Genomic DNA, 25566 nt, shown 5'->3' on the forward strand with positions numbered 1-25566 from the left:
TCCATGAACAGAAAATGGAAGAAAACTAAAAAATGTAAAGAAAAAAGATAAGAATTGGGTCAATCAAAATCAGTTCTAAGATGTTTTGTCTGAAAAGTGACAAACCTGACACGAATCATTATGCAAATGCCAACAAAATACAAAACTTTTACCCCTCGCATCAAATGCACAACCATACTGATTGCTTTGGCAATTCTTCAATAGTGGTATTATCCGAACACAATTCATTCAACATTACATTGTACTATTAGGTCAACACGAAGAACTATTATTATAAGAAATATAATATTTATAATATCAATATATTATATTAAATAAATATATCATAAACTGTACAGTATATTATATACAACAGATGGATTACAGTTTAACAGCAATCAATCAGCATGATTGCAAGTCAGAAAATGATTTTACTGTCAAAATAAATAAACAACACAGCACTGCTAAAACAAACCTGCATATTTAGTAATATGGCTGTTATGCACTTGGGATTTGGATTTAACCTCATAATTATCTTTCTGTTAATAATCCTTCACGGACCAATCAATTCAGAGAAGGCATTTACAAAGCCCGGCTGTTAACCCACTTGTATAGCCCTTTGTGCTATAATTTGTACCTCCAAGCAATCAGATTACTCTTAATCTAAATGACTTGTGTCCTCAGTGGATGGATAATCTTTAAGCATTAGGATCCAAATGTGCAGTAAGCCTGCATGCTGTAAAATGCTGTGTTGGAAATATCTGTTTGCTGTTTTATGCTAAGTAACAATTGCAGTGTCCTTAATGTGAAAATAAGGATACAAAAAACATACAAAAAATAAAGTGTTTGAAGTGTTAACTTCTGTTTCCAACCAATACTACACACTACACATAAGAAGGTAGTTATTTTGGTGTCAAACTGAAAGATCCAAAAGCACCTGACATGTAAACTGAGAACGACCTTTATATAAAAAAAACTATTTTTTTCTGAAATGAAATCAAACCATCAAACCCACAGCCACCTGCAGTGATTTCTGTTTAAAATTAATCTAAGTCCTGAATGCTCACTTGACAAATGAGAAGTGAGAGAAGTGAGCAAGGGTAGTGAACCTGTTTCAATTACAACAGTTCCCTTTTAACTGCAGACAATTTCTAAATAATTAATGTCAATGCACTTTAACTAACGGAATATAAATTATTTTTACTACCTATAATATTAGTCCACATAGCAACACTTAACTGCAGAACACCAGAGATGAGAAAAATCTTTCTTTAGTGAGAAAAGAGAATTCTATGATAAGAAATTAAAATTGAACAGAATTGACAAAATATACTTAAGTGAATGAATCACTTAATTTTATATGTGGGAGATATGTATTCCCTAAATATCTAATCTAAGAAAGGTTATATTGATAACTTAATTTATGTACCATGGGACAACAGTATAGTAAATTTTCTGGTATGGTACTTGAAAACAAATTGATCATTTGAAATTTCTGCTGTGATCTGAGAACAAGCACATTCAGAATGAGCGTCATGAAAAATGCTAAAACTGCTAAAAATGCTCAGAGCTCCAAGTTTTAAAACTGAAATCTTCCGTGATTATGGTTGTAAGAACACATTTCTTAATACACTATCCCAAAGTACAATGTAACCATTACGTTTTTTCACGCCAGTTCCTAAGTTTCAGTCTAGATGTATCTTTATTTTAATTATGTCTATATTTTCCAGATGATGTATCACCTATGGTACATCAAATAAATCATCAAAACAATCACTGTGTTCTTGGGAATGACCGAACAGCACAAAATACAGCGATGATGAGTTGCATGGACAGTTTTGTAGCATGAAAAGGACAATATACTTCAATATCCATCAAGGAAAACAAATATTTTCTTTTGCCGAAAAGGAGGTCTATGTAGTGCCCATTTTTACTGTTTATTCTGTGTTCTTCTGCCCTTATGCTAGAGTACAGGCAGTAATATTTGTATGCATCGAACTATTGTATGTATTCAAAATGTTTAAATTCAACAAAACATTAAGAGTACACATGTTTAATGGAGCTTAAAAGGATTGGGAAACTGTACCTTCAGAATCCAGTATCCCAGAACCCAAAGGAGCACCTGTTACGCAAGATGGGGCCAGTGTGAAAAAAATGTTAATGTTTGAATTACAATCCTTCACGAGTCTCCCCACTTCCAACATTTTTCTCTACACAAGCATTTTGAAGACAAACTTTTTGCTAACAGGACTGGTGTGGTCTCCCTTGTCACTGGAAGCGACTGATTTTTACCTACAGTATGGGGGCACCTGCTGTTGAGTAACAGCAATTTGTTAAATTAAAAACTTGAAGTTCAGTAAATCAGGTTAGAAAATGTATTTAAAAAAACATGATAGTATATTTTAGTTTCAAACAGCTTTTACACGAATGCTAATTCATTTTTGACAATTCATGTTATTTACAATTTTTTGACAACTGGGTACTACCTGATATCTAATTCCTGTGACTTCTAGTCAGATTCAGTACAAAAATAAAAATTTCTTAGTATGACTTTCTTGAAGGAATTGGAGAATTCAGCGTTATGTCATTATATTTTCTAAATCCATCAACATTTAGAAGAACACAGATAAGTTCAACAAACTCAGGATATGCTAGTAAATTAGTAAATTTAGGCTGTGATACCACGGGCAGCTCCACCATTTTTTAACCTGGCTTATGACAGAACTTGGCTCTGTGTATGCAAGTAAGTTCACAGATGAAGGGATGCAGTGCTATGTCTGGCTGAGCCTAGCAGGAGTATAATTATGAATAGTCTGGACACAATTTATCTTTCTGTTGTAAGGATTGTAACATCATAGATCACATGGTTGTTTGGTGGCTGTTGTTGAGGATTCTTCCCATTTCTAAGATCTTACTGCACTGTCCTCACTCTATCCTCTAACAACTGCAGACAGGCTGTTGGCATCAGAAACTAACTCACCAGGCTGGAAAGGAAGACAAATTACTAGGGATGTATATAAAACAAGAGAGGGCATTTTTAGTAACCACAGAGAAAGCGAAGACTGGCACCAACCTACCATATGAAAAAAAAACAACAGTTGTTTATTTTTCATTCAGGAAACATTTGGTTAGAAACTCTGATGTAAGAATGACCATGTCAGAGGAATATAACACACTTTGCCAACCAAAGGTTTTTCCAAAAACCATACCGTTTGAAGAATGTAGTAATTCCAGGAAATGATTCATTCCAAAAGGGAACAAAAAACTGTTTCTTTTACTATTTTTGAAGATGACTTTGTTCTTGGTATTATTTCCCTACTATTTTCCTCTTAAATACCCACTGAACAGCTAACAGGACTATAAGGTATTACGTTACTGCCAAAGTAGTAACAGCATAACAAGGGGACAAGTGAATCATTTTAAATTAATACCATTCCTCAATTCTGCCAAAAGAAACAAGTTTGCCTTTAAATTTAAAGGATCAATAGTGCAGCATGTGGAAAACAAAAATATCACCAGTAATACTCTAAACTGTTGTCAGTTTTTGTTTTTGGAAAACAATTTGTTTAAACAGCCTTTTTTAAACACCAGTTCATTAAATAATTTTTGTAAAAAAAAAGATAAAGACAAGGCACCAACAAAAAGTGGTCTTATTTATAAACCTGTCGTTTTATGAGGCAGAGGGAGGGTATGATTTGTATCTCTGTTTTGTGCCTTAATGCAGAAGAATTGGTACCATAAAAATATTTCTTTAACTAGGATCACAATGCTTAATAATTATTTCCTCTGTGTGCCACAAATTACTTTAGTTTCATAATGTATGTACTTTGGCAATACCAAACAAAGTTATACATGTTTCATCTGTAGCGATCCGGAAGGTCCCGCAAGGAGATTAGACCCTATATAATGAAAATTATATGGAGAGTGGATGCCGGGTGTACTTAGCCGAGTCGAGTTGCCAAGGGTCATGGTCAAGAGGATGTGTAGGCCAAGAAGCCAGGTTTTCACAAGACAATGGGTTTTCTCAAACGAGAAGTATATAAAGTAGGGGAGCTCTACTTTATTAAGTGCGAACCTAGTACTGAGCGAGGAGGTGGAGGTGAGGAGCTTTTAAGTAGTGGGTGGTCGGAAGGTGTGGTGCAGGACTAGGGACGTGGTTGGATAATTGAATGTGCATCGGCGTCATTGGGAAGAACCAGGGGCTTGTGTCTGATTAGTGGAGGCCGTGACAACCCTACTTCAGAAACATGAGGACACACTGTTATTTTCTGCCTTCACTGACAAAATGTTTCTTGCTCTTCATATTTATTAACTCCCAATGACTTGGCAACACTTAACAGACCCACAGGACTCATCTTGACTTAGTTCAAAGACATGAAGTGTACTAAAGTCTTTATACAATCAAGTATTCTCAAAATGTGGGTGAATTTTTGCCAAAAACATTCTCCCAATTTATAGACAATGAATAACAACAGTTTAACACTGGCATACATAAATAATATGAAGGTGCAATATTCATGCTGAACTGGGCAACTGGGAACTACACTACAAAGAAAAAAAGTTAAGCCAATCGTGCTTGTTTACACAACTGCAAGAAGGATTTTGATTGCTCTTGACTTTTCTTCCTGAAATGCCTGCTAGACATTATGTTGCAAGAAGCTGTAATGTCACTACTGAGCTTGCAATGTGGCACTCTTTACTCAAGTTTTATTAAGCAGTTAAAATGTGATTGTATTCAATAAAAAAAACCAACTGAGTTGAAGCCAATGAGAGTACAAGTCTCAAATCTTAAGCCTCAATTGTCATACCAATAGCTAATTGGGGACATAATGTAATTTACATTTAGAACAGTAAGCATAAAGTTTTGTTTATTGTTTGAGCAGTATGTTTCCTCAGGATAACAAAACAGAAATAAAACTCCATCATATGGCTTGAGCTTTGCATTTTGTTATCCTAAGGAAAAATACTGCTCAAACAATGAACAAAACTTTAAAATAAATAAAGTAAAATAACAGGGACTGAGTGTATGTTGTGTGAATTGAAACCACAAAAATATTAGCACAGAATCTATAAAAACAGATATTTTAATTAATGCAAAAAGAGTTAAAGGACCATACCCATCTTGAGTACTGGTTGCTATGGTTGTCTTTTTATATTGTTACAGTTATTGGAAGTGACTATTGAAGTGTCTCAAGAATCTAGGGACAATGGTTAACACCTGGCTTATGTTAATATTCAGAGTTCTCGTGAGCTTACTATACTTACACTATACTGGGTGTGAGACACATTGATCAAAGGAATTGTCAAGTTGACCTTGATTAATTAAGTTCTGGATAAATGATTAATCAAAAGAGGAGGAATAAAGGATAAAAACAGGCAGAGTGATGGACAGATGGGGTGACAGAGAGATACGACATGGGAGAAAGGACAGTAAGACACAAGGTAGAGGAGAAGTGACTGCCAGTCAGGAGGGTCCTTGTTCCAATCCACCTTTAAGACCAGATTTGAGTTAAGTATTTGAAACCTTGTGAACTTTCCATTCTATTGTTTTTTAGGTAATTCGGATTTCCTGTATAGAGAATCCCTAGATTAAAAAAAGAGTCTCTGCTGATCAGTGGATACATTTTTAGAATAGAGAGGAAGGCTCCATTAATTTTATAGCATCTGGGTTATAAAGAGAGAGGTTTAACTCTAAGTTCTGTTTGGTAAAGATGACAGGTTTATCTCCATTTAGTGGCTGGTTTGCATTACTGTATATAGGATTCAAATCATTTTTAACATCTGATCAGGACACGGCCCTTCGTAAAGCCCTGTTTGTAAATAGCATGTTTTACGTTGTGTTGTATGTTGTTTAGTTTGTGTTATACAGTATCATTAATAATACATATCTGTTTAAACCATTGTGCCTGACTTATTACTCTTTTCACCAAATCTTGAATAACGTACAAAGAACTCTGGTGCCTCTAATTATACCAACCACTATCTTAACCTAGCCTTTTGTCACATTAAGAACACATTTAGTGCAAACTGCTCAGCAATCCATTGACAAAGTCCTTGAGCCAGTAGTTATTTCATTCATGCAAACCAATCTGTTCAAATTTCCACAAAACAATGGAAAGGCGCTATAATTACAATGGCACAACTTCAAATAAACAGTGTTGGATTTTTGAGATTTTTCTCCTGGCCCTAACTCCAACAGAACTTCCTAATGCTGTTAACAAAAGACAATTGCAACTGACCAACCAGATCTGACTGTGGCTGTGCAGTCCAGAAGGTCATCAGGTCTATGTGTCAATAATAATTGTGTTAATACTTATGGATAAATTTTGCTAACTTCATTACGGTTCACACAGAAACTGTATCATGATTCTTACAGCATATCAACTTTACTGTTTTCTGATTGGTATTTATGTTTAAAAAATGAGATTTAGTTCACTGGACAAGAGTGTTGCTTTTCTACATTATTACAGACAGACTGGGACGGTTTACTTTTTGCTATATAAAGATGCTTTTGAAATGTTTTTCATTTTGATTTTTCCAGTCAGCTGGATAACTAATTAATATTATGCAGCCACAGTAATTCTTGAAAAGTGTTTCAGAGGATATCACAACAGTCTGTTAAATTTAATATGTTTACAGAGGTTGGATTTGTATAACGTCTAAAGAACTGCCAGTAAAATACAAGTAAATAGTAAAGAATTGGAATAATCACAAACCTAGGTTCAAAGTTACAATTACCTTCATTCCAAATAAAATATTTACAAAGAAAATTATCAGAGGTTATTTTAAAATGCATAAAGAATGAAAAAAGCATAAAAATACACAAACCCTGTCAAACAGAAAAAAAATCTAATTTTACTCACTTCAGCAAAATGTCTCCCATGAATTAATTCCTTGCATTTGACATTCAGATATACACCGTTCTCATTGCAGTGACCTTGATAATGCAGAATGTGCTATCAGGAGTTTTCATCTCTATCTTACCGGTGAAGAATATGTATTCAGCCTTAAATTGTGGAAAATGTCCAGATGTATGCTGCACCTGGCAGGGGATCTTTCTTTACAGGGAAGGGGTGACCATTTGCATCTTGAAAAAAAGTGTGAATACAAGATTCCCATGAAATCACAAATTCAACTGTTTGTGCCAACCTTGAATGGACAGAAACAAACAGGCTTGTTTTCACTCCCCAGCCTTTCAAATCAGAAATGTGTTTAAAAATCCCTGCTGCATGAATTTTGGTCAAATGAAGAGGAATAAACCATTCAGAACATACTCTGCATTGACATCAATTTTAGCAGTTTTCGCAAAAGAAAATAACACCTTTTCATAGAAACAGCAGAAGTACTGTCAAAAAACACTGCACCGCCATGATTAATTACCCATTAAGAGAAGTCTTCTTTTCCCCCACCTTCAAGCCTGTCCTTGCTGCTAATTACTGAAAGCAGCTGACCTTCCCATATCCTAGTTTCTTTGCCATGGCCATCATTTGTTAAACTCCATAGAGACATGCTAGACATGGAGCCAATTTATTTCTGCCCCATTCCCACTATGTTCTGAATTGCAGCCCCTAGGCTCCTCCAAGAATAAAAATGATAATTCCTACATGAAATATTTCCGTACTCCCTACAAACGCAGTACTAACAGAGATATAGGGAGGCTGCAGTGTTACCTTGTGTCCAATTTTCTTCAGAAAAACTAAATGTGAGCTAAATAATATATAGGTATAAATTTTAATGGCCTTGGCTGGCAAAATAGTTACACTGAATTATGAACTCACTGATAAAGTTTTCATGGGCAATTTGCTGGGTACTGTTAATTTTCCTAATATGATCTGACAACAAAGACTGCTTGTGCCACATCTCACACACACTTAATTTCAATATTTTCTTCACCTAGTTTATGAACATTAAAAATGGTAAAAAGGCATCAGAACAGAGAATTTCTCTCACAATAATGAAAAACATTCTCGCTTTCCTGAATAATGTCCAGCTTATTTTGTTTGTATAATTCTAAATGGATACCCACTTTTGATTGGTGATTCCATGTCATTGCATAGACAGTTCAACCAGTCACACAAAAATACATTTGCACAATTACAGGTGCAAACTAATGCAGTCTTTCTACTTCATTAAGCAATAGATCATTTCAATATAATAATAGGAGGCCCATAAATCACTACGAGACAGAATGAGAACTAATTAAACAGCCACCTAAGCACATCACTAGAATTTAGAAGAAAAAAAAACAGAAAATTAAAAAAGGCAACAATGCAACATATGACATTACAGATATTATAGAGGAAAACACATTTCAAATAAGGTCAACAGTAGTACACAAATTTATTAAATACAAGAAGAATACATAACATAATATTACTAATAGAAGTGCTGAAAACCTTCCTACATCATATATATTCTTTCTCAATTATTTACTTAAAAATCTATATTGTCTGTAATGGATTTAAGGTAAATATTAAATACATACCAAAGCAAAGATTTTGTACAAAATAATTCAGTATATACACCCACTTATTTGGCGATTTATCACAATGAATCTGGAAAAGATTATATTATTGATGTGCATCACTTCATTGTACAACTAAAAGTGAAGCACAATGTTTGGCTAAAGTGTGAAGTGTGACACCTGAAGGTATATTTAGTGAATGCTGAAAACAGTTTGTCAACCTTAGTCTATTAATCATCACCATTATACAAATTATAGGGCTATGTCATAATGCTTAAATTAATATGAAACAAAAATCCCATATAATAAAAATAGCCTTAGGGGATGTGTCAATGTAGATCACACGTCATTATGGTACTGTTAATTGATACCATATGCTCTTACATTTATGATTAATTGATTCCCAAATGTATATGTTTCTAATTAAAATAATAAAACATCACCACAGTTCAAATGTACATGCCCACAACTAACACAATCTGGTAAAGCATTCAAAACTCTGAATACACATTGTGAACCTTTTTCACAGGCAAAACTACAACTGATCATGAGTAATTTTATGAGTATATCTAACAAAATGCATATCATAAAAGTCATTCAGCAATGCCCACACAGGGTGCCAGATGAGCAATGTTGGTCCTTTTCAAAATAAATAATGGAATTATTTTGTTTTCTGCCACTAAAAGGTTTGAGCTTATTTATTGAAGTTTGCTTTATTTCAAGTACTTCATACAGTATTATGTGCATTTTCAAAAGGGTGAACTATTTTTTCACTATCACGGTTCATTTTTTATTCTGCACTGAACTAGGCACACATACATGACAACCAGTGCTGAAACACTGCATGTTCCGTCCCTACCTTCCTTGCCACTTCCATTCTCTGAGCGCTTTCAATCACTAGCTGATACTGAGCCGATTTCACATACTCATGACTCTTTCACCAGTGCCGTTTGATGTCATGGGTAGGGTGATACTATGAGAAAAACAAATACTGCACTTAGTGTTATGTTTGCAATCATTTTATACTGCACTGACACCATCCTGACAGAAGCCAAGTTTTGTTGGGCTTTTCTCTGGAGAAAGCAACAGCACAAAAAGGCTGAAGTCTGAAAAGCATCTTTTTTAACAACTGCAAAAGTTAAAATGTTCACACCAGCACACAGCTGGGTGGCCTCCTCCGTCTGGTCTGGTCCTTCCCAGATGATGTTACTATCATGCACATAAAAAATTCCATTCACTGTTTCATGGAGTCCCATAAAAGAATTAAAGAAATCCATGAATGAAAGAACTCTCAACTAAATGACAACATAAAGTGCTTAAATCACATATGAGCACACTATTTTGGATGAGTTACACCTAATGTTTACACATATTAGTGTGTAATGAGTATTAGTAGTATTAGTTTTCAACCAAATACATATACTAGAGAACATGTAAGATATCTGAAAGCCCAACTGTAAAGTCAGTCCCTGCCTCAGGATGGCATCCACACTTCTGCCATAAGAGACTAAAATCACTGTAATTAACAGTATCAATACTACATAACAGCATTATGGCAGTAAATTAACATAACGTTTGACAATTAAGGCAGAAAACAGCCATCATTGTTAGGAACATGCTGAAGTTTAGAGCTCACCTCAAACAGGATTGTTCAACATGAGACTTGTTTAATTTTAAAAAAAAGCATAATCATAATAATTTAAGGTAATTTTCACTTTTAGTATACTCTGGCAAGCAATTCCAAATAGGGTAGCACTGATGTTGATGTGGAGAAGGAAACATTTGTCCTTGTTTTGGATTTATTTGTTTATGTTTTGAAGCATGCTGCTATAGGATTTAACTTTAATAATAATGTAAACAATGAAACCTATGGAACTGACAATAGTTAAATGACTGTTGAAATGTCAGATTCTCAAACTATGAAAAGGACAAAGGGAGAGGCTGCATTTCTTACAGAATGGGAATCAGCTTCACATCTCATCTGTGGCTGCTTTGGTCTATACTGTACATATTACAGAATATAATTTCTGGTAATATATAAGAACGTACAGCACTCTTCAGGTGTTAAGAGGCAATGTTCAGATTAACAAAAGCAGAACAATCAGCACCGATGTTCATAATAGTTGTGGTAAAAAAATATTCTTAAAGAATGGAAATCTGTCTTTGAACCCAGTTTAAAGAGGTGGTTCAATGAGATAATCAATGGAGATCATTTGTTTCTATATACAGTACAAGCACTCTGCAGTGATTCCATGTGATCTAGGGTACCTTTCTTGAATGGTTTGAAAAAGACTTAGCTTTGGATGTATGAAACAGTCAGGGATAAATACATTATCATTTTGTGATCCTATCACAGATTTTGATTTGATTCTTATCTCAACCAGAAAATCATAAAAAGCCATAAGCAAGTCTGTGTTTTCTGTGCATTGTCTGGGTGTTTCTTTTTGTTTGTATTTTTTAGTTTGTATTTTTTTAAAATTGCAAAACTTCTTAAATAAAATACTTAAATGTATATAGGGAAGTAAAACAATTAGACAAAGTACAGTGTGGTTGATAAAAGATCAAAGTAGGTAAACCACAGATCTAAAACTCCCACTGCATGTTATCTTTTACAACAATTATTACTCTAAATCTTTTTATGTTTTGTTTAAGAATTCAGTTACTTATTACACACTGGCTTGAACTAATTTGTTACTATGGTCATGTGCTAGGCTGCTACTTTTCAAAAACTCAGATTCATGTTTTTAACAATGCAATCTTAAATATTGCATCAAGTCAATCATGTTAACTGCATTTAGGCAGTTTATTTAATTTGGGCAATGCATATACCAATCAAGAAAATCTGCATAATAGTTCCATTTAAACAGTCACAGCAATACATAAAAGAGGCAAAATGTTTTTTTAAGTGGCCTGAATTATTCTGACAATTGAGGACTAAACAGCTATTTGAATCCACACTGTACCTTTTGCAATAACTAAAACATGCAGTTCAGCTTTAAACGAGAATATACTTTAGCAGTTTGAAGAAAACAAATTTGTATACTAAACAACAAATAATACAATTATCACTTCAAGAATATGGTACTTCTGAATACTGCCTTTCAGTCAATCTAAGTGTTAAGTAAAGTATCCACATGTACCATACATGCCATAACAATTTAAAATAAAACAACACACCATTTACTAGGTAACTACACCTTTATATGTAGGACTTTCTAAGGTCATCCAAAGCAATGTCTGTGCCCAACAAAGAAAAAAAACTCAGACAGATGATAACAGCAAGAGACCTTTTTACCATTCTGCATGAATTTTGGCAAAAATAAAATATCAAATTCAGCTAAACACTTTTTATTGTATTTGATCAGTACAAAAGAACAGGCAGTCAGAAGTAACTACTGTATACCATTTGAAACTTACAAATATGACTGAAATCCATGTGCTCTACTTCTAAAATGGGCCAGCCCTTGCATATTAAATTCCTCTCCAAAGATTTATTAATTTTTCTAGGGCTTATCCCTGGAAACAAAGCGCTGTTTTGGTGAAGCATGTACAGTAACTGGTCTTCATACAAACTACGCTCACCATTGCTCAATAAATTAAACAACATTGTCTAAACATACAGTTTCTGTAGCCAGTCATTGGACTAATCATGTAAGAAAGCTGATCAGGAAACGTAACGATAGGTCATTTTATGTTGATGCATCTTTATACTATATATAGAGCAGAAAGACTGATATAGGACCAAAGAGGATTAGAAATAAAATGTGACTCTAGCTACCCACTACAGCTTGTCAGATTGAAAAGGTACTTTCAAAAGGACGCATTTTAATCCTCTCCCTTTCATAATTCAGCTCTTTAAAAAACATTAAAATATTAACGACTACTTACTACAAGAGTACAGATCGTAGAAAACACGACAGTAAAACCTGTAGCATTCTAAAGACTAAAATGTGTTAATATGGTTTGTAAAAATATACATTTTTGCTTTTCCTGTTTCCATTGTATATATGAATGACTGAAAACCAGAATTTTCACGAATGAAACAAAATACTGTTAGAAAAGCAGCCAATTCTGAAGTGTCAGAAATGTAAAAGTACAGCGGAGTTTGGTAAATAACGTGTTTTTCTTCAACCTGGAAAGCCTTATGTGTTGAGTATTCGGTTCGTATTTTCTTTTTAAAAATTTACGAACAAAGTATAGCATATAAATATCTCTGGGAAACATAAAGAATGAAAAACACTGTTTCACAAAAACACCTTATGAAAACCAGTTTGAGGTGTGTACATGAATGCAACTGAAACGTGAATAAAAAAAACTTTGGCATTGGGATTGGGATACTGTTATCTGCACAAATAATTTATTTAAAAGTGCCAAATGTACATCAGTTTCTAAACTCACCTTACATTATAAAACGCTAGTACTATATAAAGACAAAAAACAACTACAATCAAATTACAATGCATCTTTTTTTGCTGTGTATGACAGGTCGTTTCTGGTGCTTGCCTCTCACATGCCCCTACACAGCATTCTCAAACTCCGTTCGAAAACGTACAGTATGCAGGCAAAACTTTACTTAACGTATGAATTAAGCAGCGTGTTGCAAATCAACAAATGTGTTTACTTACCTGTAATATGATGAATTTTTTTGCCAATATTGAAGTTATTTAAGTTTGTTGTCGTACTGAGCAGGTTGAACTGTTCTCTTCTGACTTGCTCTCGGAATGTTTGATAATAATGATGTAGTGCGCTCTGGTTAGCCTAGGATCTTTCTACGCATGCTCATCCCGAGCCCTTAAGGGGCAACTGTACCTGAACACAGAAATGTCCTACTTTCTCTTTGCTTGCTCTGTGATAGTGTCTACTGCCTATTTTTGTGGTGAGCTCTGCATATCAGTGGAAATTTTATACAACTTAAAATATTTTGTTTCAGCTATATTTTGGCGCTGTCTCGTACATAGAGTATCAAGAAATATGTGTAAAGCTATAATTTTTATTGCTGAACTTGAGACAATATCACAATTTGTTTGCAGTCCAATGCCCAAAATGTGGTTAAATGAGGGTAAATGATTTTTCCATACACATCACATTTTATGATCTAATTTGGTTTGTTTTAAATCGATAGTTAGGAAAACTCTGATGTACAATGCATTTTATTAGCCTATTGCCTCACTCTGAGTAGAATATATACATATATAATGTACATATATAATATACATATAATGTAATAAGGATGTACTTAATACAAAAAAACACACATAGCAGAGGGAAGGGCAACAGACCCAAGGATGTATGTAAAGTTTGTATGATCAGTCTTGAGATGAGATAAGGAGGCCACTGTGTGAAATGAAGACATACGTTTAAAAGGCAAGGTCCACTGGACACTGGAGAGATGGCTCTTTGTTGTAAGTAATATGGTGTCGTGTACAGTATCTGGCGTTTTGCTCTGCTGGAGGAAGGGGGATGGGAGTTGTGCTTCTTTAGAAAGTAGGCCATTTCTGTGTATGACTATTAAAGCCTACTGTAAACTGCAAATACAACCCAAGCAGGATATCCCATAACCTCTAAATATGGTCTTCACACTCTAAGTACAAAACCCCTACCGGTTCGTATTTTGAATGATGGTGCAGTTTAATTGTGCATGAATTCCACACAAAACACTGTGTAAATGAACATTGTTTTTTTTGTGAAAAAATAAATATAATTTGTTCAATTCAGCATAATGAGAGACAGTCAACTTCTTAAACAAACTTACCTTTGAAAGGAGGGCATAATTTACTGTTCAGAATGTTGTTGAAATTGTGATTTCTTCTGTGGTAGCTCTTGATGATTTTACAAGATGTGAAAAAAAGACTATTTCACATCTTCTTAATTGTATGGTGTAGTAATGGTCTTTGCTGGAAAGGCTCTGTAGTAAAGTCAGAGTTTAAATATAGTGCTCTAAGAGAGAACCCACAGTCTCCACCCTTGCCAGTAACTTTTCTGTGGTGTTCTTGGGTATACTTCTTATAATATTAATTCTCCCAGTGTCTTTTTTTATTTTACACACTCAGAGGGCATGAATCATGTTGTCCTTAAGTTGCTTTCAGTATGCCCTTTTACCTAAAATATTTCCACCTTCTGCATTACATATGTTCAAAGAAATGTTCCCTGCATACCTGAGTTACACTCTGGAATTAAAAACAGAGGTATACAAAAGTTAATTTAATATCATTGAACGTAACATAAATTTGGATAAAGAGTTCCATACTCCAAAATGTCATGAAAGATTTTTATATGATTTTTTTAAGTAGGAACTCTTATCAGAGCTGACTCAAAGAGATGAGGGTTCAGCTATTGCTTTGACACAATGAGCAAATGCATATGCTTAGTTAGTGTGCACACTGTGTATAAAGCCTAATCTTCCTTTCTGTATTGCTAACTCTCTGTTGCATAATATTGTAGTGATTTTATTTCTCAGAATTTACATCTACTTTTTCTGTACTGTAAATACACATCTTGACTGAGTTGTAAGGGGTTTGTAATACTTCCATTGTAGTATGTTATCTAAACTTTTGCACTCAGTTTCACATATTTTTGATTACCTGACATGCCACAACAAGCTCTTGTGTACGTCAGTGTTAAATAGTGCTTTAACCATTTTTAGTCAGATCTGTGTTTTAGAAGATTTCCTAGCAGATCATTTGCAAAGATGGATTATATTACAGAAATTCACAAAAAAAGAATATGTGACTTTAAAGCATATAAAACATAATGTGCTTTTCTCACATACAACAAAGATGTAACAGCACACCTCATCTCTTTACTGGAGTTCTTTCAAACAGAGTAATCAATTAGATACCAGGCGTGAAATTACAGTGTCTCAACTGAAATCAACTCCTGATGCTATAGTGTTACATTCCTTCATAGGGCCACAACTGTGCGTCTCTGCCATTCTGTATGGAGAAGTTTGGAAGTGAGCTCAGCCAAGCAGCATTTCTACTGCTCTGTTTTTGAAAATATACAAAATCATATTTGTGTTTCTCTTAATTTGCTGAAGGCTAAAAAGATCCTTAAGCAGAGCATGGTCACATTATTTAGCCATTTCCTTCATCATGCTTTATCTAGGGAATGGATTTTGTTCTTTTTGAAAACAATCTATATCAAAATTAAAATATTCCAGTGGAAAAAAAAAGTTTAATTTCAAAACACCACCAATATTAACTAATACAATAAAGAAATGAAAATTCAGTCAATATTAGATTAACTAAAATAAAAAAATATTACATGCCCAAGTATTATGCAACTCCATCATCAATAAGACTACAAAGTATCAATTTTTTCTGACACTTTTAAATTTAACTTAATATGGCCATGAAGAAAAAAAGGACATTAAAGCCTAAAGTCACTTAGATACATCAAATTTTAAATAATGATTAATATTTTAAAGGAGAAGTAGAGAAGAGTGCTGAAGTCTTGAACCTCAGTGAGCCATTCTCAGGATATTATTTTGTTTATACCAAACATGGAAACGACACAGTGTTTAGCATCACTGCCTCACTACGCTGGGGTCCTGGGTTCAATTCTGGATCTTGGGTGCTATCTGCGTGGAGTTTGTATGCTCTCCCCGTGTTCACGTAGATCTTCTCTGCGTGCTCTGGTTTCCTCCCATAATCCAAAAACATACTGCTAGATAAATTGCCTTCTGGAATAATTGTCCCTGATATGAGTGTGTACCTATCTGTGTTTCTGTCTGTGTATGCCCTGTGATGAACTGACATCCTGTCCAGTGTGTACCCTGCCTTTTGCTCATTGCTTCCTGAGTTAGTCTCCAGGTCCCCGGTAATCCTAAATTGGATAAAGTGGTTATAAAAAGGGAGGATGGATATGATACTGTATGTAATTTTTAAATTATTCCTAAATGCATTTTTATTGCACAGTTCTTTTGCAATTCTCCCACAAGATCTACGCATATTTCTATGTAATACATAAGAAAAAAACTAAACTGAGGACTTTGCAGTTACTGTAATTAAACCTATAAATGCTGCTGGAAGCAGTGTTGATAGACCAGCGAGTAGCACTCTTCCTTCTGCAAAACCATTTCCAGACAAATTCCCTTGTGTTCTGACAGGGAACATTGTGCTGTAGAAGGTGTCATCTTTCAGGTGAAATGTTAAACCAAGATCCATGTCTACTTGGTAAAGATCTTGTGGCAGTATCCCTAATAGATTCCCTAATAGGTGTTAACTCCAGTTACTCCACTACTGTTGACTAAATTTAATTGTGGATTTACACAATCTGCCCTACCTAGAGAACCGCCTTGATTACATTTGTGAAAAAATGTATTACTTCTTCACATGTTAGTTGATTTCTGTCCAGTCCTAGTCAGTGGGTCTTCAGAGTGTCTTTGATCAAACAATTGAGTAATCTTCTGCTCCCTACTTTTAAGTGTCTATAAGGCCCCTGGTAATAGGTACCAAGGCTATTTTCATCCTGAATACACTCCTTTTGTAAATAACCCCTTCTAAACTAATCTGCTTTTATGGGCTTTACAAAACTTCATAAAAGGGCAGAACAAGATTATGAAACAGCATAATGAGTTACATTATTTCAAGACATTTAAGAAAAAGCAAACTGTATAGGACATTAATACATATACAGAGATGTGTTTCCCTTATGATCCACACTTGTTAATACACATCATGTTCAGACATGAGGTTCTCTACATGTGGTAATGTCTGATGCAATTATACAATGTGGCTTACTTTTCCCCTAATCTGTCAACAGGTACTGTTGGTGGAAGTTAATGTACAGATCTCTGCTGAACTGCTGAATAGGCTGAATAGGCACTGCCATCATAATGACCTGCAGCCTTGCCATTGTGGAGAAGCTTGTGTCTCATTTGCCTTGATAACTCAACCGGCAGACTCAGCCTAAGAAAATGTTTATGATGAACTCTCTAAAGTGGGAGGGAGGAATGATAGAGAGCACCTCCTTTGGCCCAAATTAGAAACTCATTATAGACATGCAATGTTGGCATTGATCGTGAAACATCAAAGTCTGCTTATTATCGGTAAAATGCAAAGATTCAAGCTCGACTGCATCTGGTTGCATGAAAACCAATGACAGTAACATTAGCGTGCATTCAGAAAGACAGATTAACAAAAACTGTAAATAAGCTGTCTTGGTCACCAGCATGAGTGTACAAGACTGCACATGAACTGTACATTAGAGGAAGAACCTCCAAAGAAACGAATAGCCCATAGCAACTGAATGTGAACAAGCTTTAGTATTTCCCGCAGGTACTGTACAGACCAAAGTCAGATGAGCCAGAAAATTCTTAAGGTTGTACAGTATAGATACCTTCAACATTAATACTGAACCATAGACATCACAAGACGTAAGTGCAGAGTCCAAGATCATGAAAAATCACCCAAGCAAGAGGTTTAGATTTAGGTATAGTCTACGATGTTCCAGACTTATCCATAGATGTACTGGCAGACTTTCATAAGACTAGGAAAAGAATGACATCCTCAAAGGCATTATTGTCAAGCTACCCAAGAATAGGTACTGTATGAAGGACATTGTGACAATTGAAACCCTATTCCCAATAATCAGTGAAGTATTAAGTAGGTTACTTCTCAACATGACAAATCAAGACTTCAGAAGGCCAGGGATTCCAAAATATCTGAAAGTGCAGAAAACCAAAGATCATAATTTATAACAGTAATGTTAAAGCCAACAAGCTATGTGGGAGTGGATGTTGGCAAGTAACAAAGGAAAACATGAACATGTGCTTTTTTCCACCAAAGATGCCTCTGGAAAAGGTGCTTAATCTTTTGGCCAAGTAAGATATGAAAACAAGGACAGACAAGAAACCAGACAAGAGTCACAATTCCCAGAGATGTAGACTTTCAGACTTCAAAGGCTTAGTCATGTGTGTTTGGAAGAAACACCAAGTATGTGTTTGATGGACACCCCAAGGGAACAAAAAGAAGGGTAAATGAAGAACAACATGGTGGTACAAAGTTCCTGGCACACTTGGGCAAAAGGGTTTTCCTTTGGCATCCACAGACTCAGGTCAGAGATCAGAACATGTCAGTCAAGGGACAATGATTTACTGTAGACTGCCAAGTGGCAAGAGTTAATTACTTTATCTCCTTCAAAGGATGAAAAGGTAACAGGTAAAAGGTAACAAAAGGGTAACAGCTTCAATTTAACAGAAAAACAACAGTGTCACTACAGAGACAGACATATACTGTATCTCTATGTGAGAAATACAAAAGTCATACTTTTTCAATGAAAAGGCAGATCTTTATCATTTTCAAATAACAATTACATAATGTAATTATATTTTAATATTTTACATTTTATCAGTAACTGATAAAATTGTAATACTCAGTTTTGATTTCTTCATTATTTTTCTTCTTTGGATATACATTCTATGTACGTACTTCAGAGCTTTAATGGAACACCATGTCTAGCTGAGGCTGTGAAAAGTTGAACAAATGCATCACACATGACTGCGATAGCTTATAAATCAATTTAGGTATCTGAATAACAAATAAAAATAGGCACAATATTGTGGTCATGTGGTCGGCAACATCAGTAATGAGCATACGCACAGAAACCACATACAATAAACTACTCACACAGAGCAATGTGGTGTACGTAGATCTTCTCAAGACTTTTGATAATTATACACAAAAATTATTTACTAAATTTGTTAGTAAACAGAGTGCAGACAAGGGGTGAATGCTCAAATTAGGCTGATGTAACTAGTGGAATACCACAAGCCTCTGTTCTAGGACTACTGCTCTTCCTAATTTCTATTAATAATATATTGTCGATTCTGTCATGGTTAGTAAAATATTCAAGTTTGCAGATTCCAAACTAGGAAGATTATCTAGCACTGTAAAAACAGCAATTGGAATTCTTAAAGGATTAAGATAAAAATCGATGCCTGGCAAAACCTGACAGATAATATTTAATGCAGACAAATGGAGTGTATACTGTAACATGCAGAGAGCAATAACATAAACTATAAATGCTGAATGGGAAGTGCGGAACTTGAAAAGACTAGTTCCGAAAAGATGTATGTTGACAAATCACTTACACCTATTGAACAATGTGAGGAAACAAAAAATGTAAACATGATGTTAAGATATATTGTTAAAAGCTTAGAATCTAAAACAAGGGATCTCATGTTAAATGCTGAAATACACTAGATAGACCTCATGTAATTTTATGCAGAATACTGTCCTTGGTTGAGCAGAAGAGAACAATTAAATACATTCTTGGATTTAAGGGATTGTTCTAAACTAAATTTCTGAATGACCATAGACTTTTTAGTCTTGAACTGAGAGGACTATGTGGAACTTGATTCAAGTATTCAAAGTCCTCAAAGACATTGACAGTGGGATGTGAATAAACAGTGAAATACAACCCATAGGACACAAGTAGAAACTACGTGGATGAGAAATTAAATTGGAGACAGGCACTTTTCAGACAAAGGGCTCAGGGAGTGTGGAACAAGGTATTGTACAAAACCACGTTGTTGAAGCTGATACCCTGAAAATAGATGAGATCCTTGAATCCATTCTGCACTTGTTTCTGTTAAATGTCATCTGCCATGTTTTTACTCAATCTTAATATTTTTCTTATTTTTTTCTGCAGGGTTTCCATTTTAATATCATGTTTATATTTGCCTAGTGAATAGACCACAATCTAAAGCATTTTATAAGGGCAAGGGTCCTAATATGGATGTCTGTGGTACTCTAATAATGATATCATCCCTATTTGACAATTCACCCTTTATCTTCACTAATATCCAGACCTCAATGTAACATGTACAATTCCTTGAATGCCTACTTCCTGCAATTTGAGAATTTATCTTTTATGAGAATTTTATGAAATTTGTCCCATTCCTTTACAGTTTTTTTTCCAGAATTTGTCAAACTTCCTGGGGGATTTTACCTGCATAATTTCAAAATATACTTAAAAAAACATAACATACTATGGACACAGTTCCTTGACAAGACAAGGTAAACTGAATAAGGAAGCAATCATTAGCCTATTTTTACCATTAGTTTCTGACATTTCTGATTGTTTTTCCATATCTGAGGAAAATTAAAATCAACCAACATATTTCTTTATATGTTCTCATTTCTTCATATCACTTTTTTATTTTAAATAAACATCCCTGATCAAATAGTTTCAGTTTTCAAAAAATTGGAAATCAATGACTACAGAAGGTGATTGTCATATGTCAATTGATTTCTTATCCCAAAAGTTCCTCTCTCTTTGGTACAGCTTCTCCCACTGAGTATGCAGGATTATCCAGGTGGATGCTGCACATTGGTGGTGGTGGAGTCCCCATTACCTGTAAAGCGCTTTGAGTGGAGTGTCCAGAAAAGCGCTATATAAGTGTAAGCAATTATTATTATTATTATTATTATTATTATTATTATTATTATTATTATTATTATTATATGGGGATTCATTCTCATGAGGCAGGATTCCAACAGGACAATCCACACCCTCATACTGCTCCTTTATAAAAAATAGTTTTCTACTTATATAACAATGTGACAGTTATGCCCCGTATGCCTTACCTGAGTCTCAAAATCTAGCCTGTGTAGATTATGAGACCCTTGATTAATCTAGATTAATGTGGCTTCAGTATTCTGTATGAAAGTCAATGAAGATAAAGTTACATTAGTCACTATTACTGTGTCAGTAATTCTAATTACAGTACATTGCAATCATGTAAAAACACAGTAGCTTCTATTTCTTGCATTTTGTTCCTTACACTCCAGGAATTTAAGAATAAGCATGCAATTACCTGGGTGTTCAAGTTTTTTTTTTCTTGATCTGTCTGTTTGATCCTACACCCTGTATCTCCCTCATAGATTTTTTTTTTGATTCTCCACTATTCCATCCTAGTTCAATATTTTTTAGTTTAGATTTCTCTGCAGATCCTTGCTCCAGGTCTACTGATACGCATATGATTTAGATGTAATCCATCACAGTCTGTACAGATGGCCTTTGCCATTAAAAAGTTTTGTGTGATGCAGACAGGATTCTTGATTGAGTTCTACTCTTCAGGCTGTTTCCAAGTTCTTTGAATTTGTTTTAGCATGGAAAATGTTCTGTAATATGCCAGTGTTGTAGGTCCCAAAATGAGCCTTCACCTGCCTTTTGCTACAAGCTTGTCTGCTCCTGGATGATGTTCGCCACCTCAGCTCTAAGAAGATGGTATACCATTGCTGACTCAGTGTCCCTGATGTAATACTTCAATTGAGTGGGAGCTGCTGCCTTGAGGTTCTTAGTCTTGACTATTTGTTTCCAGGTTTGGGAATGGAGCCAAATTGTTTGGCAATGTAATGTTAGCCGAGGTATTCAGGATAGTCTTCAGTGCTTCACCTTTTTGATGGACTTTTTAGCTACTGTGTTACTGTTCTGTTAACGTGGGGTAAATGGCTCTATGCATATTGTCAGATCCTCAAAAATATAAATCTGCAGTTCCAGTAGCTCCATCTCCAGCGCATTCTTTTTTGCCTAACTATGTAATGTCCTAACCGTCTCCTCAACATAAAGTTCTTCCAGTTACTGACGTTGCTGTGGCTAGATCAAATGTTTTTGTTTAATGTTCAGTTTGTCACGGTGTTATGTCATGGTGAAAATGCTGATGTTCTGATGCAAGCAGACTTGAGCTTCAGGAGAACATCTCCTGTTGATTTTGAAGTTGTAAAAGAATGAATAGGTGGAAATGCTGAAAATGTGTGAGGAACATATTCCGTAAACATCTGAAAACTGTTCCCGTCAATGGCATCATAAGATTAATGCTGAAGGAAAAGCAGTAAATGGCAGTTTTTGTTCAAGCATGGTACCGTTAGGCTGGCCAAAGTTTAAACAGCAACCACTGCTGCAAAGAAGAGTTCCTTGTTTTTAGTTGTCCTCTTTTTATGCAGTTGCAGGCATAAACAATTAAAAAATAAAAACATACACAAAAAAACATACACAAAAGTTTATTATGATTTCAATTATGGTGTTGAAAAAATTTCAACTTTATAAACTTTCAACTTTTTACACACATTAAAAAAAGGATTTAATGTTTTAATAGAAAGATTTTGATCAAACCTAAATTCACATTCTTCCCTTCCTTTTTTTACTACTTGATGAAACCTAACCAATATTCCCAAGATGCTTTTCCTATTCATCAACTAATTTCAGTTCTGCAGTCCACTCTGGTTTCCATCTCGCAACTACACCCATCAAGTTGATTAACGTCTCAATGCGATTCACATTAGGGGGTAAAATGGCCAATCCATAACTGTTATCACACTTTTCTGCAAAACACAGAGGGTCAGTATCATGCTGGATACAAACATATTCAACAAGTCTTCAAGGGCTGGGAAATAAACTCAGATTTTCACACCCTCACACTTAGACTTAGTTGTACTAGTAAACAGAGCTGCTCTGCTATTCAGTATCACTCATTTCCCATTATGTTTTAGCATTTGATTATATATTTACTCTACAATTATTAAAAATTCAACAAGCTTCTTCTTTTATGCATTCTATGCAATACTGTCTTATAAAGCCTAGTTTTTATTCTTTCAATACAACCTGAAATTTACTTATTGCAGTTTTGTTTTTCAAATATTTTAGCATATAACATAATCCAGTATATCCAAACAAGAAACTAGCTGAAAAAAATCACTCAATTTCGAAGAGAAAGAGAAGCAGGATAAGGGATAATATGGTTGCCACACTAATGAAGTTCATTTCAAATTGGTTTCCTTTATTGTGAAGTAGAGTTCTAAGTGTGAATTGCTGTCTTTCTGATCACATAAAGAATACAAAACATTTCTCTCATTTAAAAATTAAATTTACACCTGTCATAAGAAGTATGCATTACAATATAAATTCTTAATACGATATATATACAGTATGTAGTGTGTAGTCAAGTGAATATTAGAGGAGACAAGAAAGTGAAGAGCAGTAAAATGGCTGTTCTTCCCGTTGAGCTCAAATTACAGTGTAAGAATAATTGAACAAATGTTTAAAATTGTGTACAGCATAAATAAGAAGATTAAGAACTTAAGTTGTCAGCTTTAGAAATGAATGTATTGCAGTCATCTGGAGGAGGATCAAGAAAGCAGCCCCCCCCAGCTGCTTGAAATAATGTTAAAACATTGTTTAAAGTATTTCTCTTTTGTTCAAATTAAATCTTCCAAAACCTCTTAAAATTTCAACAGCACTTCTAAATCATGTTTATAAAGTACATTTCCCAGGAGCAGCATTTTCAGGGTTGTCGATATAACATCTAAACATGTTCCTCAAGACTGCAACGTAATTTTTCTAAAACCCGAGACGGGCATCCTTTAAAGAAAACATTTTTGCTTTTGAAACAAAAAACAAAGTTTGAAAATGTTAATGGAATATGGTGAGATGTAAGGACATTTCCTATTAATGCTACCAATGAGATATATCCCTTAAGACTGGAAGATTTATGAAAAAATGTCCCATCAATGTTCTCTCATTTCCTAAGAGAAAATTGTCTCTTAACAATTCAGTTTCCCCTTGACAGACCTTATACATCAGCAATGTCTGCACGGCTTGGTATCCCATTCAAGTTATCATAAAGCATTTCATCCTCCAGAAAAATTAAATTTCTGGAAATGTAAAAGCATACAACAGCTAAAAAGAACTGGTGAGTAGTGAAGTTTTTTTCCTCAGCAAGTTTTCAACTGCATTTTGTCCATTCCAGGAAGGAAGAGCTTTATGTGTAGAATTATTTTCCGAATAACATCCTTAAAACTGACAAAACAGACAAATTTCATTATGACTGCAATGTTTATATTTTTGAGCAATTTCTTGGCTATGAATATATTTCACATGATTCTTATCTTTTTTTACAGGGATCCGCCCGGATCCACACTAATGATGTATATTTAACAAACTATATGCAGGCAGCGGATGAACTTTCCAAATTAATACCAACACTGGATTCTGAGAATCTGATGAAAAAGGTCTTTGTGTTATTTGCAGTTATTTTATCATCTTCATAAACAAGTTTGCAAATAATTTGTAGATCTTTGGGGGGTGGGGTGGGGGGGTCCATTTAAAAGTGTAATATTAGTGCATTAGTATTTTAGTGATTCTTTTGCTTATTTTTTGTCTTTATGAATCATTTCATTATCTTATAATACATGCAGACCGCCCCCATCCTCGTCCTGGAAGGCAGGTGTGTCAAAGGGCTAGTCACTTAATTTTTGTACCAACATAACACCTTCTAGCAGTCTTTCCCATTCTGCTGCTTTAAAGAGACCTAGAAAACGTCCAAATAGTCCTGTCATCCAGGACCAGAATTAGACAGCCATGCAATATATACGGAATTGTTCAATTTGTTCAAAGAAGGGAGCACATCCACTCTTCAGGTAAAAAACAATAAAAAACATACTCAAAAAATTACCCCAACATTAAAATAATGTCAAGGTCTACTACTATTCATTAAAACCATTAAGGAAACTCAAACACATGGTCTTCACCAGGCATTAACAGCAATATATACAAATTATTTTTCTTGGGGAACTTCCAACCAATTGTTTTACCTAATCAGCACTTTGTGAAAAGTACATTTTAACTAGCCTTCTTGTTATACGTTTTCAATTTGTACCCTCTCGTAAAACACTATATGTAATTAATTTCAACTAAAGAAAGACTGGCTTACTGAGCCTGTCTCTTCCTTAGTGCACGTGATAATTCAAGAACAGTTGTAATTACTTTTAACATTCAGTGTCCCCTAAGTGATTTTAAGACAGATACAGCACAACTGGTTCATGAATAGTGGAAAGCCATGGTACTGAGTACTGACAGCACTGTACACTCCTCATGCAATAATCACTTAAGCTAATTACTGTAAACCAATCACGCTCTCCTAATTTTTACATCACTTGACATTAAGTTCCAGAAACTGTCATCTGCTCAGCAGTATTAAAAGTAGGTCAAGCAAACAATGTTTTTCCAGATAGTATAACTGAGGTCAACTACAACACCAAGTTTAAAGATTTTTGAAAACCAGTTTTATAATGATTTAAATTTCAGAATGGGTTTCTAAATGAAAAAAAAAAAACGGGTCA

The 25566-nt window shown here is 34.6% G+C and overlaps 1 protein-coding gene across 5 annotated transcripts in view; it reads right to left on the reverse strand.

Moving 5' to 3' along the window:
• Nucleotides 1-13206, reverse strand: part of znf385b (zinc finger protein 385B) — a 125116-nt gene extending 111910 nt beyond the window's left edge. For 3 of the 5 annotated variants that reach the window (XM_088605147.1, XM_088605144.1, XM_088605145.1), the window contains exons 1-2: nt 13069-13206; nt 9303-9416 (exon numbers count right to left, since the gene is read on the reverse strand). The gene's annotated coding sequence lies outside the window, so the exon portion shown is untranslated. The remainder of the gene's footprint in view (nt 1-9302; nt 9417-13068) is intronic. The other 2 variants (XM_088605146.1, XM_088605151.1) reach the window with 2 other exon arrangements.
• Nucleotides 13207-25566: the final 12360 nt, after the last annotated feature.

This window comes from Lepisosteus platostomus, chromosome 14 (genome assembly GCF_059453375.1).
Source record: "Lepisosteus platostomus isolate fLepPlt1 chromosome 14, fLepPlt1.hap1, whole genome shotgun sequence".
Taxonomy (NCBI): Eukaryota; Metazoa; Chordata; class Actinopteri; order Semionotiformes; family Lepisosteidae; genus Lepisosteus; species Lepisosteus platostomus.